Genomic DNA, 8,537 nt, shown 5'->3' with positions numbered 1-8,537 from the left:
TCGAGGGCCACAAGGGGTTCTTAAACTGGACCGGAGGGCCGGAACAAAAGCATGGATGGAGTGTTTGTGTGAACTAATATAAATTCAAAGTAAACATCATTACATAAAAGGGTACGGTCTTTTTTTTTATTTTTAGTTTTATTCATTTCAAACGGGCCGGATCCGGCCCGCGGGCCGTAGTTTGCCCATGGCTGGTTTAGAAGCACCTCATCCTGCCTGTGGATACAGAGAGCAAGTTCTCTCACCTCAACCTGCCCCACGCCAGCCACCCCATAGCTTTGAAGCGGGGGAGCCAATGGGCTGCTGCTCAGAAAAGAAGCTGAGGTCTCATGAGCCTCTGGACCTGCCCGGGCTCTGACAGGAATGCATGACTGTGCACTTGCCCAGAGTCAGTGATCTCAAAACCATCCTGCAAATGAATGGACATGAAACCAGTAAATCACTTGTTAAGACCACTCTAAAATTTTACTAAAAACAGTTCATTTCCCTGTGTCATTTCCACCTTCCTCCCACACCTTGTCGCTAGGAAGCCCAACCTTTTGGCTTTTATTACTCAAAATACATGCACCTGGTTGATTCTACCTGCTTCATTTTGCAAGTCCAGTACATTTACATATAAGACAAACAAGGTCACACAAAGAACAAAATCCAGCTTTTGCAGAACAATCAGACAACCGGACCAGAGACTGTCACCCGAGGATGTCTTGGGCTGCTCCACAGGCATTCCTTGACTCCCCAGAGTTAGACCTAAGTTGGGCTCTGAATCTATCTTCTCAGAGACAGTTCCTGCCCAACCAACCAGAAACCAAGCACGAACCAAAACTGAAATTACCTCTCCAACAACCCTATACCCAAAATGAGATATGCTAATTAAAGCAGCCACTAGGCTGACCTACCCACCTCCCTTCTACTAGTAAAGTGCTGAATGAAACAGGTTCAGGTGGCCACTCAGCTTCCCTGTGAGGCAGGCCAGGAAGCCCTTTCGGTGGTCAGCACCAGGCGAGAGTCTCCCACAGAAAGGTCCTCGGTCCAGCACATACCCAGGCACCTGCCAGCTGCTTCGCCAAGCATCCACACCAGGTGGAGAGGGAGTCCTTTTAAGAGGCCCATCTGCAGTCACCAAATTTGTTACCTACTCAGGTTCACCTCTTGGGGTGCTCTGTTCAAGATCGAGCCACCGTGGTCGCAAGGTAGTTTTATTTACTTGCAGAAGTAAAGGAGACAAGGGATTCATATCCAAAGCTCTATCTCCCAAAGGGAGGCTTAGCCTTTTACATTTAGCAGGAATAACATTTAGTAAAAACTGCCGAGACCTTGGGACCCTTGTCCTATCTAACACAGCACTCAACACATAACCCCTAAATACCCAGGCTTTATCAATCAACTTCTCCCCAACACTTTGTTCCCTTCCACCGTGCCCTGCAAGAACCTTATATTCCTCAGCAGACAGCTTCCCCAGGTTGTCCATTCCCCCTGGCTCTAGTCTGAGAACAAGTCCCCACCTCCGGCAGCGGCCTGGCTCCCCCCAGAACTACATTTCCCACAGTGCTCTGAAAAAGTTAGCCGCGGAGGCCCAGGGCCTGCAGGGCTGGTTTACGCAGAGCCTCCTGGGAGTTGTAGTCTGGTTTGTTCGCAGGCGCGCTGCTGCGGACCGGCGCTGGCCTTTGTCTGTCCGTGGGCTTGCACGGCTGTGGTGAGTGAGGCTGCTGGCAGGTCAGGGCACCCAGGTGAGCCAGGGCCAGGCTGGCAGGCGGCCCCCGGGGCCCCCTGCTGCCCCCACGACCCTGAGCAGGGCAAGCCTGCCCCGCTGCAAAGGAGGCCAGCCGCAAGGGGAGAAGTCTGCGGCTGCAGGAAGCGTCCAGCTGGACCGGAGGTGGGGTTGAGGGCCGGCACGCAGGGCATGCATGGGGATGCTGAGGAGGGAGGGGGAGTCAGCCCCTAGGAGCCGGGATCCCTCCGACCACCGCTGTGCAGGGCAGGGCGTGTGGAAGGCCCCTCATCCCGGAGTCGCGGGAGGGGCCGGTCACAGACAGGTGTACCCTGGGCCTGCGTGAGGGTTCAGATGGACAGGAAACTTGCAGCCTCTCTAGGGAGGGTAAATGGGAGAACGGACTAAGTGGACTCAGTCGTGTGGAGAAAATAATCACCCCGCCCAGAATCTCTAATGCTGAAACTATGCCCCAGGAGGTCCCAGAGACAGCAGTCACCCCCTCCTCTCAGCCTCTCCTTGAGGGCTGTCAACTTCAGGCCTTAAATCATAGGTATTGTCGCATTTGGTTCTTTTATTCTCCCAGGAATTACCTGATATGGAACTGTTATTAACCTACTTAATAAGTGAGGAAATAGAGGCAGGATTGTTTGGTTATGTGCCCAAGGTCACAAGGGGGAGTGGGGAGCCAAGGCAGAAATCCAAGTCTCTCGTGGCCCAATTCTGAACTTTCCAAAGGGTAAATAGCCATTCTGCTTGGAAAGGCAATATTTTCTATGACAAAGCCACTGTCTCCAAATTCTGCAGGAAATTAATTCCTCAGACATGTGATGCCAGGAGAAAAATAAGAGTTTCCCTTTATTAATCAAGGAAGTTCCTGAGATGCAGCTGAGTTTATTACTTGTTGAAGAGCTCATAGTCTGTGAAGAGGCAGAGCTGTGAGTTCTACCCACTTGTTCTGACCAAACTCTGTTTGCTGGATTCCGCAGGGACAGAGTCCAACCTCAGGCAGCAGGTGCCAGGGGCTTTCCACTGACTCTTGGTGAATGTGCAGTTGTTGAGCAGTGACACCTGGGACTTCCAAATTAATGTCCTGTAGTATCAGGGATTCCTTTGCAGCTTGTATTCCCAGTTGGAGGTGAGTCCTCCAAGTAAGAGTTTGAAATGCCTCTTCAGTCACCATAATAAGTAGCAGAATGTGCAGTTGACAAGAAGACTACGTGCTTCAGTTAACAAAGCAGAGAACTGCAGCATCACGCTTCCATTTCATTAAACCGGGTGGCCAGCATTTTGATGAGAAATATTGGAGGGAAACAAAGATTATACACCAGAACCACTGTAAAAAAAAAGTGTAAGAATGTGGCAATCAGGATCCTGGTAAGAAGAGAATATTCCAAAGTGAAAAAATAGAAAAAGGTAACATGGGGCAAGAGAATTCCTAGGATCTAGATGAGTAGTAAAGTCTGGCCAAGCGCTGTTCCATTCTGTTCCATGTTATAAAAATTGCCACCAGCTCTTTAATGATGAGGAACTAGAGAATTGTCTAGTCTAAAGGCATAGGCTTTGTATACTGAAAACCTTGGATTTGAATCTTTCTTCGACCTTGACTCCTTACTGGCTCTGAGAATTTGGGCAAGTTACTCACCCTAGTTGGAATGCCTTGGGCTAGGTTTTGGAATCCAAAGTAGGTCTTCCTTGTCCAAGTACTGACAAGTACGTACACTTCCCTCATATCTTGAAGAGTAGGAGAGGGGAAGGTCTGGATCTGGAGCCTCCTAAGAATTGTTTAAAGGTAACATATGAAATATCGTATTCTGTCCTTATAACTTAGGGGGAACTGCAGAGGAGGACCACAGCCATTTCTATCGTAGAGCCAGTCATGAAGTCTGAATATTGAGTTTTTTATATTCTGGAGGCTATCCAAATAGCAGATGGTTAGATAGGGGAAGGAATTAGAAGATTATAATCACATACCAAGGCAAAGGAACAAACAGGAGTGCCCATTATCTTAGAATTGGCAGGAGGAGAGAGATATGTGTGTACACGTTATCTCCTTTTCCACCTGCTTCCCCCTGGGCTCATTTGTGTGTGGTCATGGTGCCTTTAAGGCCATTTTTCTGTTACATTATAAGTGACTAACATTACATCAGTCCATCCAGAGTCTTCCATTTACTCGTACCCCAAACGAGATCCTGAGTTTAATCTTTTCACTCATCAATTCTCCTGCCCTCTCCTGTTTTTGTTCTATTTTGTTTTTGTTTGTTTCTTCGGTGTTTTCCTCCTCAGGTGCTCAAGAACAGCCTATGGAAGCAGCATATGAAGAGGTGGTGATTAAGGTCATACAGCAGGAGTGGACATGTTTGGATTTCCAACAGCTACCCTGCTGGACTGTCATGGACGATATGCCCAGAATGTAGCATTCTTCAGTGAGTGAGTCAGTTGATCACTGGGATGCCCTCAGCTCCCCATATGGAGTGTCCCTGTCCTCAGCACTGGTTGGCAGGCTGAGGACGCAGAGGAGACATTCCTGGGTGGAGCTCACCATTTCTGGGGGTTATAGGAAAAGCCTGCAACTTCAAATTAGAAATAACAGTAGAAACAGCAGAAAACAATCCTGATATGGAGATAAACTTGAGGTAGTTTCTCAGAAAATGAATGAGCAGCTTTAAATCTCAGTGCAGTCACTGAGTAAGGAAGGGTAAGGCAGAGGAACAATGAGAAAAATCTCCCTAGGACAGCAGTTCTCAACCTGTGGGTCACGACCCCTTTGGCGGTCAAACGACCCTTTCACAGGGGTCGCCTAAGACCATCCTGCATCAGATATTTACATTATGACTCATAACAATAGCAACATTACAGTTGTGAAGTAGCAACGAAAATAATTTTATGGTTGGGTCACAACATGAGGAACTGTATTTAAAGGGCCAGAAGGTTGAGAACCACTGCCCTAGTATGACTCCAAGCAAACTGTTAATCCAGGGTAGTGATAAATTGGACCCATATTTAAAGGGCAGTAGAAGACTCAGATACAGGGCAATATTGGAAAATACTGTCAACAGCTGCATAGGAATTGTTTGAGAATAACTTCTAAACCAAAACTGATTTCAATTCCACCATAGCTTAGTAGACTGAAGTAGCATGAATTTTAAAGGGAAAAATTCCTTGGATCAGATACTGTAGTTGTTCTGGCTCAAGCTGGAGTATCAGCAAATTATTTAACTTCATTGAACTGCAGGGTCTTCATCTATGAAACAGGACAACAGGCTCTACCCTGCCGAGTTGCAGGAATTAGAGACAATAAGTGTAAAATACCAAGGATTCTGCCCTGCCGGTGTAGCTCAAAGGTTGAGCATAGAGCCAGGAACCAAGAGGCGTCCAGTTCAATTCCCCATCAGGGCACATGCTTGGGCTGTGGGCTCAATCTCCTGTGGGGGCGGGGGGTGCAGGAGGCAGCCGATTGATGACGATGTTTCTCTCTCATACAGGTTTCTCTCTCTATCCCTCTCCCTTCTTCTTCTTCTCCTTCTCCTTCTCCTTCTCCTCCTTCTCCTTCTCCTTCTCCTTCTCCTTCTCCTTCTCCTTCTTCTTCTCCTTCTCCTTCTCCTTCTTCTTTCTCTCTCTGTCTCTGTCTCTCTCTCTCTCTCTCTCTCTCTCTCTCTCTCTCAAAAATCAATAAATATATATATTTTTTAAAAGTACCAAGTATTCTACTACATATTTTCTGATGTCATGGAGTTTACTCCCCTGTCAGGAAAGCAAACTAGTGCAGAAGTGGATTTTTCATGAAAGCTAATGAAATCTAAGTTTCAGGATTCCTCTCTTGCATGGTGTCTTCAAGGCCCTGTTCCCACTTTTGTACTTTTTCCTAATGAAGTGCCTCCAAAATTTTAAAGCTTTAGGCCCTGCCCAACCTGGATCCTCACCTGTTTGAAGTCAGATAAAATTTGGATATGGGGCTCTATGTGATCCTGTATCCCAAGATTATGTGGGAGGCTAAATTAAACAAAATACAGAGGCAGTGGAATATGCCTGTGTTTGAATCTCAGCTCTATGCTAACCTAAATGCATAATCTTTGACAACCTCTCTATGCTTTCATATCCTTGTCTGTAGCATCTCACAGGATTGTTTTCACTGTTAAATTATCTATGCAAAGTTCACTGTGTAATGTCTGGCACATAATAAGCACTCAACAAAGCATTGTTTCTTTCTTCCCTATTCTTCTCACTCAGCATATTAGTGCATCTTACCTGGCTTCCCTCTCATTTTACCAGATGTGATGACAGAAGCCCACCACAAATATGATCACACTGAGGCCACAGGATCCTCAAGCTGGGACTTCCAGAATTCTTTCAGAAGAGAAAAGCTGGAACAAAAATCCCCAGATTTTAAGGCACTACAGGAAGATTCACCTGGTGTGAGACAGAGGGTCTATGAGTGCCAGGAATGTGGGAAATCCTTCAGGCAAAAGGGTAGCCTAACGTTACATGAGAGAATCCACACTGGTCAAAAGCCCTTTGAGTGTACCCATTGTGGAAAAAGCTTCAGGGCCAAAGGCAATCTTGTTACACATCAGCGAATACACACAGGAGAGAAGCCTTATCAGTGCAAGGAGTGTGGGAAAAGTTTCAGTCAACGAGGTAGTCTGGCTGTTCATGAAAGACTCCACACTGGACAGAAACCCTACGAGTGTGCAATTTGTCAGAGAAGTTTCAGGAATCAGAGTAACCTTGCTGTTCATAGAAGAGTTCACAGTGGCGAGAAGCCCTATAGATGTGATCAGTGTGGAAAAGCCTTCAGTCAGAAAGGAAGCTTAATTGTCCACATCAGGGTCCACACAGGCCTGAAACCATATGCCTGTGTACAGTGCAGAAAGAGTTTCCATACCAGAGGAAATTGCATACTGCATGGCAAAATCCACACAGGAGAGACACCATATCTATGTGGCCAATGTGGGAAAAGCTTCACTCAGAGAGGGAGTCTGGCTGTGCACCAGCGAAGCTGCTCACAAAGACTCACCCTTTGACCACATTCTTCAACAGGAATTCTCTTTATTAATTAACTACAAAATCTTCTGAGATCAAGCCACCTACCCAATTCTATGGAGTGAATGGAGACTCTTTCAGAAAGACTATCATTAGGTAGGGCAAACTGACTTTTCCCATTTCTTCCAAATGAGTATGAAAAATAAATGTCTTGTTTATTATCATTATCATGTTTGTTTCATAGTTTCTGTCAGTTTATTTTGACCTAATTTCCCAAGGTACTTCCATTAATGTAGTGCACACTTGGAGATTGTTCTGTGTGTGGCAGATACAAATTTCAAGTTTTTAGTTGATACTATCAGTCTTTAAAAAAAAAAAAAAACAAATAAAAAAATAGCCTTTGTCAATCCCAAGGTTCTTTTCTTCCCTGTATATTCAAATTAATCTTGTTTTGCATTTAAGACTACTGGGCAGAAATCATGAGGCAAATCTAACTACTTTAATAATACTCCTATCGAACACTGTATTAACTGGGTGATACCCTTCCTCAAAAACCAAGTTTAATAAATCACCCATGTCCACAGCAGAAGCCCTAACCTTTCCTTACAAAAGAAGGTTCCTTTCTCCCCCTGCAAAGATTTGACGTCTGTGTACTGATTCACTTCAATCCTCCAGGGCTAACAAAGATAGAAATAATTTGCTTATACCCAAAGAGCAGAAAACTGAAATTTTTTGAGAATCTTAAGACTATTATCATGCCCTCTATTAAAATGACTCCTCCCTAGGAGACACAATGCCATCCACTCCCTTTTTGACAATAGTAGTATCTCAGGGTTGAAATCACGTAGAAAGAATACAACTGTCCTTATTACTGAGCCCAGATTTGTAGTCAATAGTGAAGATCCAGCCCTCCAACAATACTATCCTCTTCCTCCTACACACACACAGAAACACAAATAAAGAAACTTGGAAGGATAATCCACTCTAATATATATATTTTTTTAGTAGATGAGAATTGAATGTTATTAGAGGAAAGAAATTGGTTTTGGGGAGGAATTTCCTTTTTTATTAATCTTAGCCACCTAGATGAATTTCATGGTGAATATTTGTGTCATTAAAATAATGAATAATGAGGATTTCCAGTCTTGATGACAGGATAGGGAAACACTACTCATGATCACATCAAAATTACAACTAAATTATAGAACAACCACTCTTGAGAACCACCTGACGATTAGCTCGACAGAATTCCTCTAAGAGTAGAAAGAAGCAACTTCAAGACTGGAGGGAGGGGTGGAGACATGAAGCAGGCTGATCCCAAAGCCACCTGTGGAGGTTAAGGATTAGGAGGGATATCTCAGCTATGGAGGTCCACCCTGAGGAGCAAGGGGTTTCAACCCCACACTGGGCTTCCCAGTCCAGAGCACTAGTTCCAGGAAGAGGAGTCCCCACAATTTCTGTGAAAAATCAACAGGGATTCTATTCTGGTAAGACAGAGGGCTGCTGTAGATTCGAGTTTTCTCTTGAAGCAGCGGTTCTCAACCTGTGGGTCGCAACCCCTTTGGGGGTCGAATGACCCTTTCACAGGGGTCGCCTAAGACCAACGGAAAACACATATATAATTACATATTGTTTTGTGATTAATCACTATGCTTTAATTATGTTCAATTTGTAACAATGAAATTGGGGGTCATCACAACATGAGGAGCTGTATTAAGGGGTCGTGGCATTAGGAAGGTTGAGAACCACTGTCTTAAAGGGTCAGAGCAAACACTCATTCATAAACACAAACCCTAAGCTCCAGTAAAGGACCAGCAAAGTACCAGGGACATACATGGAGGAACTG

General features: G+C 45.1%; 1 long non-coding RNA gene across 1 annotated transcript; it reads left to right on the top strand.

Moving 5' to 3' along the window:
- The first annotated feature begins 1,623 nt into the window (after window positions 1-1,623).
- Window positions 1,624-6,918, top strand: LOC118670221. The gene is made up of 3 exons (XR_004972256.1): window positions 1,624-1,873; window positions 3,995-4,134; window positions 5,981-6,918. It is a non-coding gene; the product is annotated as an uncharacterized LOC118670221 (long non-coding RNA).
- Window positions 6,919-8,537: the final 1,619 nt, after the last annotated feature.

The sequence above is a fragment of the Myotis myotis genome, unplaced genomic scaffold (assembly GCF_014108235.1).
Source record: "Myotis myotis isolate mMyoMyo1 unplaced genomic scaffold, mMyoMyo1.p scaffold_m19_p_15, whole genome shotgun sequence".
Lineage (NCBI taxonomy): Eukaryota > Metazoa > Chordata > Mammalia > Chiroptera > Vespertilionidae > Myotis > Myotis myotis.
This window is presented reverse-complemented; position numbering and strand designations above follow the sequence as displayed.